This window comes from Mastomys coucha, unplaced genomic scaffold (assembly GCF_008632895.1).
Source record: "Mastomys coucha isolate ucsf_1 unplaced genomic scaffold, UCSF_Mcou_1 pScaffold5, whole genome shotgun sequence".
NCBI classification, from domain to species: domain Eukaryota; kingdom Metazoa; phylum Chordata; class Mammalia; order Rodentia; family Muridae; genus Mastomys; species Mastomys coucha.
The window spans coordinates 55,567,336-55,577,659 of NW_022196911.1; the positions used below are offsets into that span (position 1 = coordinate 55,567,336).

A 10,324-nucleotide genomic window follows, 5' to 3' on the forward strand; every position below is an offset into this window, starting at 1 on the left:
AGGAGGAAGAAGAAGAAGAAGAAGAAGAAGAAGAAGAAGAAGAAGAAAAAGAAGAAGAAGAAGAAGAATTTGAGCAGATCTTTCTCCAAGAAGATAGTCAATAACAACATGAAAAGATGTTCAACATCATGAATCATTAGGGAAATATAAATCAAAAGCCACAATTAGGGGCCAAGGACATAGCTCAGTATCAGAGCAACTGGCTTGCATTTATAAGGTCTTACATTCAACAGCACTGTAAAAAAAGAAAAGGAAGGAAGGAAGGAAGATAGATATCTAGATAGATAGATAGATAGATAGATAGACAGACAGACAAGGAGAGAGCATGCTTTACTCAGTACACAGACATTACAAAGGAAAGCAGCAGAACTGAGAACCAGTTGTTGGTAGAGATGGGGGATGGAGTTTGCATGATGCTGGTGGGAAGTCAAGCGCTATACCTGGGAGACCAGCATGGTGGATCCTCAAAAACTACAAGTGGGGATGAAGGTACAAGTAGAGCTCAGTAGTAAAGCACTCATCCAGCACATGTGAAGTCCTGAGGCCAGTGCCCCCAGGGTCACCAAAAGTTAAAAACGAATTACCATATTACCTACCGATTTCACTTCTGGGTATATATCCAAACAAGTTTGAAACAAAGACAAACAGCTATTTGTACACTTTTGTTCATAGTAGCATTATTAACAGCAGTCAAGGAGCAGAAGGAACTTAAATGTCCATCAGTGGGTGCACACAATGGAATGTGACAAAGCCTTTGAAAGGAAAGACAAATTGACATGCTCTAGTACATGAACCTTTAAGAAATTGTGCCATGTGAAACAGACATGAATGGACAAATCCTAGACGGATCTTCATACAAAAGTCCTAGAGAGTTACGTGCATAGTATCTGAAGCAGAATGGTGATTACCAGGGGATGGGGTGGGGACCCAGTGATGGTCTTTCTGATTTGTGAAATAAAGTTCTCAGTGATGGATGGTGGTGATGCTCCACACAAAAATGAGCACCAGTACCGCTGTACCATGTATTTTAAATGGTTAAATGGGGGCCAAGGGATAGCTCCGTCATGTAAGGACCTAAGCCTGATCCCCAAAATCCACATAAAAGTTCACTAAGAACAGCCTTTAACCCCAGCACTCGGGAGGCAGAGGCAGACAGATCTCTAAGCTCCAAGTCAGCCTTGTCTACATAGTAAGACTCTGTCCAAAATAAAATAATATGGCTCTCTGTTTCTCCATATTCCAGAGACAGTCACATCTTCTCATGCAATGTCAGCCTTATCCCTTGGACATGATGGTGAAGTTCAGACTGAATATATTTGGCCATACTCGGTGCCTGGTTACAGGGGCCGCCTTCTGCTCTGCACTTGGCAGAGTGGATAATGTTGCCATCAATGACCCCTTCATTGACCTCAACTACATGGTCTACATGTTCCAGTATGAGTCCACCCAAGGCAAGTTCAACATCACAGTCAAGGCTGAGAATGGGAAGCTTGTCATCAACAGGAAAGCCATCCCCATCTTCCAGGAATGGGGCCTGCTAATATCAAATGGGGTGATGCTGGTGATGAGGATGTTGTGGAGTCTACTGTGTCTTCACCACCATGGAGAAGGCTGGAGCCCACTTGAAGGGTATGGACAAAAGGGTTATCATCTCCATACCTTCTGCTGATACCCCCATGTTTGTGATGGGTATGAACCATGAGAAGTATGACAACTCGCTCAAGATTGTCAGCAATGCTTCCTGAACCACCAACTGGTTAAGGTCATTCATGACAAGTCTGGCATTGTAGAAGGACTCATGTCCACAGTCCATGCCATCAATGCCACTCAGAAGACTGTGGATGGTTCCTCTGTGAAGCTGTGGTGTAATGGTTGTGGGGCTGCCAAGAACATCATCCCTGCATCCACTGGTGCTGCCAAGGCTGTGGGAAAGGCCATCCCAGAGCTTAATGGGAAGCTCACTGTAATGGCCTTCTGTGTTCCTACTCTCAATGTGTCCATCATGGATCTGACATGCCTGGAGAAACCTGCCAAGTATGATGACATCAAGAAAGTGGTGAAGCAGCATCTGAGAACCTACTAAAGGGTATCCTGGGCTACACTGAGGACCAGGTTGTCTCCTGCAACTTTAACAGTGATACCTATTCTTCCACCTTTGATGATGAGGTTGGTATTGCTCTCAATGACAACTCTGTAAAGCTCATTTCCTGGTAAGACAATGAATACAGTTACAGCTAAAGGGTGGTGAAACTTATGGCCTACATGGCTTCCAAGGAGTAAGAAGCCCTGGACCACCCACCCCAGCAAGGACATGAGAGCAATAGAGAGGCCCTCAGCTGCTGAGAAGTCCCTGTTCCAACTCAGCCCGACACTAAGCATCATCTCCCTCATAGGTTCCATCCCAGATCCCCACCATAACAGGAGGGGCCTAGGAAGTCCTACTCTCTTGAATACCATCAATAAAGTTTACACATACACACACACACACACACACACACACAATACAAAAAGGAGCACTGGGGAAGCAAAGACAGGAGGATCCTTGGGGCTCACTAGTCAGCTAGTCTGCCTACTTTATGGGCCTCAAACCAAAGAGAGACCTTGACATTTCCTGAGAAGGACACATGGAGTTGTCCTCTAGTCTCCATATACAAGCACAGGCATAAAAATGGTATTATATGTATATAAATTGTGTTATATGCATTTTACTAAGATGTTTTAAAGAAAGAAAATGACCAGACACAGGTGCCTTCACATCCATACAGTGCATGGGTAAAAATAGGCTATAGTAGCACATTTTACTTTTCTATTGGCAATATCCACTCTGTGAGTTGGAAGGGAGACTATGCCACAAACAGGAGGCAGCTCAGAGGGCAACTTGAAGAAAGGCAGTAGCATGCTTGATGTAAAGATGGAGAAAATCAAGGAGAATATTTTGTCAGGAGAAAGGAACACTACATAGGGGCAAAGTCTGAAACTAGCTTGTATAAACCCTCTTTTCTAAACATAGTAAGGGTCAGAGAAATGGATCGGTAGTGGGTAAAGGCACTTGCACACAGGTCTGATGACCTCAGTGCAAGTCCTGGATCTCACAAGATGACAGGAAAGCACTGGCTCACAAGCAGTGACCTCTGATCTCTACCCAGGCACTGTGGTACTGAGCACAGCCACATGCATACACACACACATAAGTTAACTGAGCATAGCCACACTCGTACACACACACACACACACATAAGTTAACTGAGCACACCCACACTCATACACACATGCATAATATAACTGAGTATAGTCATACACACACACACACACACATCAATTAACTGAGCACAGCAATACTCACACACACACACACATAAGTTAACTGAGCACAGCTACACTCATACACACACGTAAGTAAAAAGAGTTCAACCCAGCTGGGGTCTAGAGAGGAGGCGCAGTAGTAAAGATCACTTACTAGTATTCCAGACGACCTGTGTTTGGTCCCCAGCACCCTCACAGCACCTCACAACCATCTATAAGTCCAGGACTAGGGGATCTGATGACCACTTCTAGCTTCCCTGGACACTGCATGCAAGTGATGCACATATACATATACAGGCAAAACACACACCCATACACACACACACACACACACACACACACACACACACACACGCACACACACAAATAATAAAATTTTAAAGAGGAAAATCAAGCTGGCCCAGCTCCGAAAACTTGAATGTTATATCCTTCCAGTCTTCTGGGTCAGTCAAAACATTCTGGCTGATTCATCTCCAGGTCAAGAGCAACATCCCTATTGTGATTCTCCTCAAAGTACAGTGTTTATCCCCCTCCCTCTGAGAATCTCAAATCTATTTCAGAAAATACATAACTAAGAGGTTATACAGGACCATACTGAGAGGATAGATATTGCTTTCCACGAAATAAAACACACACAAAAATAAGAAAAATCTCAAGGAACTTGTAAGGAAGTTTATGGTGAGAATTTTATTCTCCTTTGAATATTTTTTATTTTCCTATTTTCTTTATGGTTGTCACTGTGTATACATATATATATGTATACACATATACATACACATACACACATATATATATGGGAATATGAACTATTCCAAATAGTGCCCTGAGTCGTGGCACTCCCAGAGGCCCTACACCTGCAGATGTTAAGCAGCAGAGGAGAAAGAGCTGCTGAGCCCTCCTGTGTCCTTCTAGTCAGGTGTTTTATAACCTGTCCAGGCAATGTACGATAAATCTTCTCAGAACTCGACTTTGTCCCAGTGCTCCTGTGGCCTGCCCCTTTCATCTCTGACAGAGGTTCATAGGAAGTGTCCCTATCCCTGACCTTGTCACTGTAGCTAATTTCCTAGTAGGACCTATCTTTTTCATTCTGCACAGGTGGGGCTTTGATGCTAAGAGAAAATGATCTTTCTGTAACTGCCATGGGCAGCCTAGTGCAACTCCCGGAGCAGGGTGCTGGGTTTAGACTCTAACTCCCTCACTACTAGCCACATGACCCAAGTAGGTTAACATATCTTTGTGCTGCCTTAATAGTTCCCATCTGCAAGTCAGAGATGATAGCTGTCTGTATCTCTTTACACCAGCGTTGTGAAAAGTAAATGATCTTAAGATCCAAGGAGCATCTTACTCTTTTTAATATTTTCTTATCGATACTTCTTCCACTCCTTTATTATCTTATTTCATTAACCTGTCCAATCTTACCCAATCACTTTCTGTCTTATATGACCTAGGGATCTGTCCAAGTTCTTTGTTTGATTGTATAACCTGGTAAATGCTTATCTAGACATGTACAGGTGGGCAAGGTAAAGCCACTAAATGTCTGAGGAAATGAACTGGAAATAATTACCCTTTAGAGATAGTTCTTCAAAGTCCATATGTAGAATCTGAAGAAAGATAAAGAAAAGATGCAAAGAAGTGAAACATTCCGTCGATAGCAATGGCTCTCAGAGGGTGCCATCAAGAGAGCAGCAGCATGGTTAGGAGCTGATTAGAAACGCAAAGTTGCCGGGCGGTGGTGGCGCACGCCTTTAATCCCAGCACTTGGGAGGCAGAGGCAGGTGAATTTCTGAGTTCGAGGCCAGCCTGGTCTACAGAGTGAGTTCCAGGACAGCCAGGGCTACACAGAGAAACCCTGTATGGAAAAACCAAAAAAAAAAAGAAACACAAAATTCTAGAGCCTGCCTCAGAAACTCTGAGTGGGGCCTTAACAGGCCTTCCAGGTTCTAATGATGATGAGTTATGCATTCCGAGTCCAAGGAGTAACATTCCAATTCCAAGCTTCACTTGGTCACTGGCATGTACAAGTCTCTTAGTTTCCCAGAGCCAGGATTTCTTTAAGTCAGCAGAAATTATAAGTCTCATATAATTCAGTGTTCTGAGGATTCAGTGATATTCTATGCACAGAGTGTGCATGATGTTGTTGCTTAGTAATTTTAAGTTCCAAAGTGAGACACTTTAAGTTCCTTTTAGTCTCTTTGTATGTATCTTACACAGTTGTACTGAAAGAGAAAATGACAAGGCAAAAGGGCTTTGCACAACTGCCAAGCATTACAGCACTCAGAGGGACAGCTAATTATTCTTGATATAAATAGCCAGGCTAGAGTTCTTCCTTTCCCATTCATAGGACACTGGGAAGTACTTCATGTCCAACACTACAAACACTGTGCCTGATTATCTGCCTCCTGTCTGTGGCTGAAATACTTTGAAGAAAAGAGATAATCTTAGAATTGCAATGAATAACTGAAAACATGTCTAGCCAATACAAGGGAGATGACATGCATCTGGAGACCACCAGGGACCTGACCTGGGGAATTCCTGATACATGGCATTCAACTTCATCCAACCCTGAGTATAGAAGGTTGATATTAAACAGTCATAGCTTGAATTTAATTTTTTTCTTCCACACTTCTTAGCCTCAAGCTACACAATTTAGTCATGAGCAACTTCCAGAACAAAGGACAGGATCCATATGCAAATGCCCAAATAGCTATGTCAGACTGTGTTCTTGGCTGCCAATACATGAGCAGACTAAGTATTGAACAAAACAATACCACATTAGAAGTCTACAATAATTTCTCCACCAGCCACTCCAGCCCAGGACATGTTAATGAGGATGTTTTCTCTCCTAAAGGCTCCTTGACAGTAGCTTCTAAATATCTGAATACCCACACTTGTCTAGCACTCATAAGGCCCTGGGTGCAAGCATAATTCCACAAATATCTGTATTCCCAAGGCCTGGGACTTTACAGGTACTCAGAAACGACCAAGATACGCAGGTACAAGGCATGTGCAGCTAATAAGTACTTTATGGGTAGGAAAATAAAGTCTAGAAACTAAAAGTTGAAGTCAATTAGTGAATGCCACATTTAGCACTGGCTTCAAATCTTAGCACAGAAAAAAAAAAAAAAGTCATCTTCGATATTGCCCACCCAGAGTAGGGCTTAATCTTGTCATCTAAGCTTACTGACCCCATTCCCCACAGCCACCTCTCTCCTCGCCATACCCTCCTCTTGGCCTGCTGAGTACCTCAGAGGACATGCCCACCCCTTCCTTTACAGTCCAGGCAGCTCTGTGTTTTCTCCCAAAGTCCTAAATCCCAGGTCCAGAGATCCTGGCTCTCTCACCTAGTAGTGAAACAGTTGTTTCTCTCCTCAGAGCCTGTTTCCTCATCTCTAAAGTGGGAAGGACAACCAATCACAAAATAGCTAGACGGAGCAAATGATCCTTGGAGAATTACTTTTAGCTAGTCTTAAATATCTACTTATTTTTATTTTATGTGCATGTGTATGCGCCTGAGTGCATGTATGCATACAACAAGCATGTAGGAGCTAATGGAAATCCCCTGGAATTAGAGTTATAGGCAATTGTGAGCCAACACGTTGCTACTGGCAGCTGATCCTAGGTCATTTGCAAGACCAATTGATGCTCTTGACCTCTGAGCTATTTCTCCAGCCCTGTAGCTGTTATTACATTTCTTTTAGAGATTTATCTACTTATTATTTTTATGTGTATGGGTGTTTTGCCTACACATTGTCTGTGTATCATATGCATGCTTGACGACAGTCCACAGAGCCACAAGAGTCTCAGAGTTCCTGAGACCAGAGTTAACAAATGGACATGAGCTGTCGTGTAGGTGCTGGAAATCAAACCTGGGTCTTCGGGAAGGGCAGCCAGTGTTTTTAATTGATGAACCATCTCTTCAGTACCTCAGCCACTATTTTAAGCATTAGCCTTGTGGTTGCTATTTCTCTATAAACTTTCCCCATCTGCAGAACATGCCATTTGTTGCTGATGATGGCTTCTTGGAGTAGGATCACATATAACCCATGACAGCCTCAAGGTAGCTGAGGCTGGCTTTGAACTCATAATCTTGATGGCTCTACTTCCTCCTGAAATTACTGGTATTCACCACCATTCTCAGCATAAGTACATACTTTTAAAAAATTACAATACCAAAAATCACCTTTACTCTTTGCCACAATCCTACAGAACACCCATTAAAATTTCAATCTGTTAATTCATCATTTTTATAAGCCTAGCTGCTGACTCGTAGCTGCCTATCAACACTTTATCATCTTCATGATCAAATTTCTTTTTCTTATTTATTTTGTGTGTGTTTACCTGTATATATACATATGTACCATGCACATACCACAGAGGCCAAAAAAGGGTATCAAATCCCCTGAAACTCCAGTTAATAGATGGTTATGAGCTGCCATGCGGATACTGGGAACTGAATTTGTGACTTCTATAAGAGGAACAAACGCTCATAATAAGGATCACCTTAGGTCTGGAGAGATCACTCAGTGGTTAAGAGCACTGACTGCTCTTCCAGAGGTCCTGAGTTCAATTCCCAGCATCCACATGGTGGCTCACAACCATCTGTAAAGGGATCAGACGCTGTATTCTGCCATGCAGGTGTACATGCAGATAGAGTCCACATATACATAAACTAATAAATAAATCTATTTTAAAGCCCTATCCAGCTCTTCAAATGTCTTTGATAAGCAAAAGTGAATCTAAGGCCTGAGAGGGTACTTTCCTTCACAGATCATAAGCCAGTCAGATCACATAGCCTCTTCTGATGTAAAACCCAACCCTGACTTAACTGTTCTGCTGTGAACAGAGAGAGAGCCCAACTTACTGAGTCTCTACAATGTTCTGGATAAGAGACCAAGTGCTGGTAGACATGAACCCTTCAAAGTGAGTGCTCTGAGCACAGGTCTCTCCCTACCCTTCCCTCCTTTGGCTCAGCAGACAGTCACTCTCAGGCCTGGAGGGCCTACACAACCTTCTGAGGTTCCACAGCCAAGGTCATTAGACTCAGGTCCCATCTACCACATTTACTTATTTCCGTCCATTCAAATGCCCTACATCCCTCACTTCTCTCTACATTCCGCCCTTCATATGCCCCAGCTTCCCTCCCATAACCCCCACCCCCACCCCTCTAGTTCCCTGGCCTGAGCTCAACACTGGGTTGAGAAGTGAGTTTGGACTACAGTGAAAGGGCACTTGAAGAGAGGGGCAAAACAGACAGGGAAATGAATAAGAAAAAAGGAGAGTGGGAGACACAGTCAGGGCTGCAGAGATGACTGGTGCTAAAGAGCACTTGCTGCCCAATCATGAGAACTGAGGTTTGGATCCTACCACCCATACCGGCCAGATCACACAGCCAATAACTCTGCTCCAAGGGATCTGATGCCCTCTTCTTCCTCCATGGGCACCCAATACACATGTGTTTACACACTCCCACCAACACATGCACACACATACATAAATAAAATAAAATCTCTTCAATATGAGAGGGGAGGTTGGCGAAATGACTCAGTGGTTAAGAGCACTGGTACTCTCTCAGAGGACCCAGGTTTGACTCTCAGCACTCACACGGCAGCTCACAGCTGTCTGTAACTCCAGTTCCAGGGTTCTGACACCCTCTTCTGGCCTCTCTGTGCACAAGGAATGCAAGTGGTGTATAGACATACATGAAGGCAAAACAAACACATAAAACTGAAATATTCACATATATACATGCACATGTTTATATATAAACATATAAAATAGAAATATTTACATATATATATACATATATATATATATATATATATATATATACACACATACATACAGAGAAAGAGAGACACTTGAGTGAACACCAGAGAAACAAGTGTCACAAAGCAGGAAAAGACTTTCAGGTCCCAGCATCCATGATCACTTATAAAAGACACTCTATGGTGGTGCACACCTTTAATCCCAGCACTTGGGAGGCAGAGGCAGGTGGATTTCTGAGTTCAAGGCCAGCCTGGTCTACAGAGTGAGTTCCAGGACAGCCAGGGCTATACAGAGAAACCCTGTCTCGAAAAACCAAAAAAAAAAAAAAAAAACCAGAAGAAGCCTTGGCCCTCTCTAAGGACAGATTATTATTATTACTATTATAATTCATATACAAAGTAGAAAATAAGCAAGTTTTTACTGCCTAAACTAGTCAGACCCATAAGGATAGTACCGATTCCAGTTCATAAAAGATGATTTCAACCAACCTGCAGACCCAACTTTAATTTTTAAAAATGTTACATATGTGGGCATTGTGTTTGCCTGTCTGTGTACCATTTACATGCCATGTATATAAAAGACACCAGAAGAGGGCAACCAATCCCCTGGAACTGAAGCTACAGCTAGTTGTGAGCCACTAGAAGCTACAGCTAGTTGTGAGCCACTATGCATGTGCCGGGACTCAAATCTGGATCAACAACCAATGTCTTTAACCAGTGAGCCAGTTCTCCAGCCCCAAGACACAGTTTTAAAAAAAAAAAAAAAAAAAAAAGCTAGTCAGCACTTTTGACTGATCTGTTGGCATAAGCTCCTGCCTTGGGTGAAAGGCCAAATTGCTTTATTATTTATTACTTCCAGTGCTGGATCCTAGATCAAATCTAGGATTTTGTGTGTGCTAAGCTAATTCTCTACCACTGAACTATTCCCTGGTCTGCCAGTGGCTTTTTCAGTAAGGAAACTTCACGGTGACCACCTGATTGAACCTTTGCCTATGCCGTTCCTTATGCGGCATACTGCCCCTCTCTAACTCCTTTATACTATTGACAGGTGCTCTGATTACTGCCATTTAACTTAATATAGTGGGAGAACAAGGGTCAATGTAAGGAGACACTTAATATCAACAAAGAAGAGTTAAAACTTTAGAACTTGAAGAGTCCCACCACATCTTATCTCCAAGTACCTCTCGTGGCAGACAAGAGACCTTCAAAATATAAAGAACACAAGGTCAAGAGGAGAGTCCCTGGCAGTCACTACC

General features: G+C 42.9%; 1 protein-coding gene across 4 annotated transcripts in view; it reads right to left on the reverse strand.

The window, feature by feature from the left end:
- Positions 1-10,324, reverse strand: part of Tom1l2 (target of myb1 like 2 membrane trafficking protein) — a 126,567-nt gene that overhangs the window by 115,422 nt on the left and 821 nt on the right. The gene's annotated exons all lie outside the window — the stretch shown is intronic.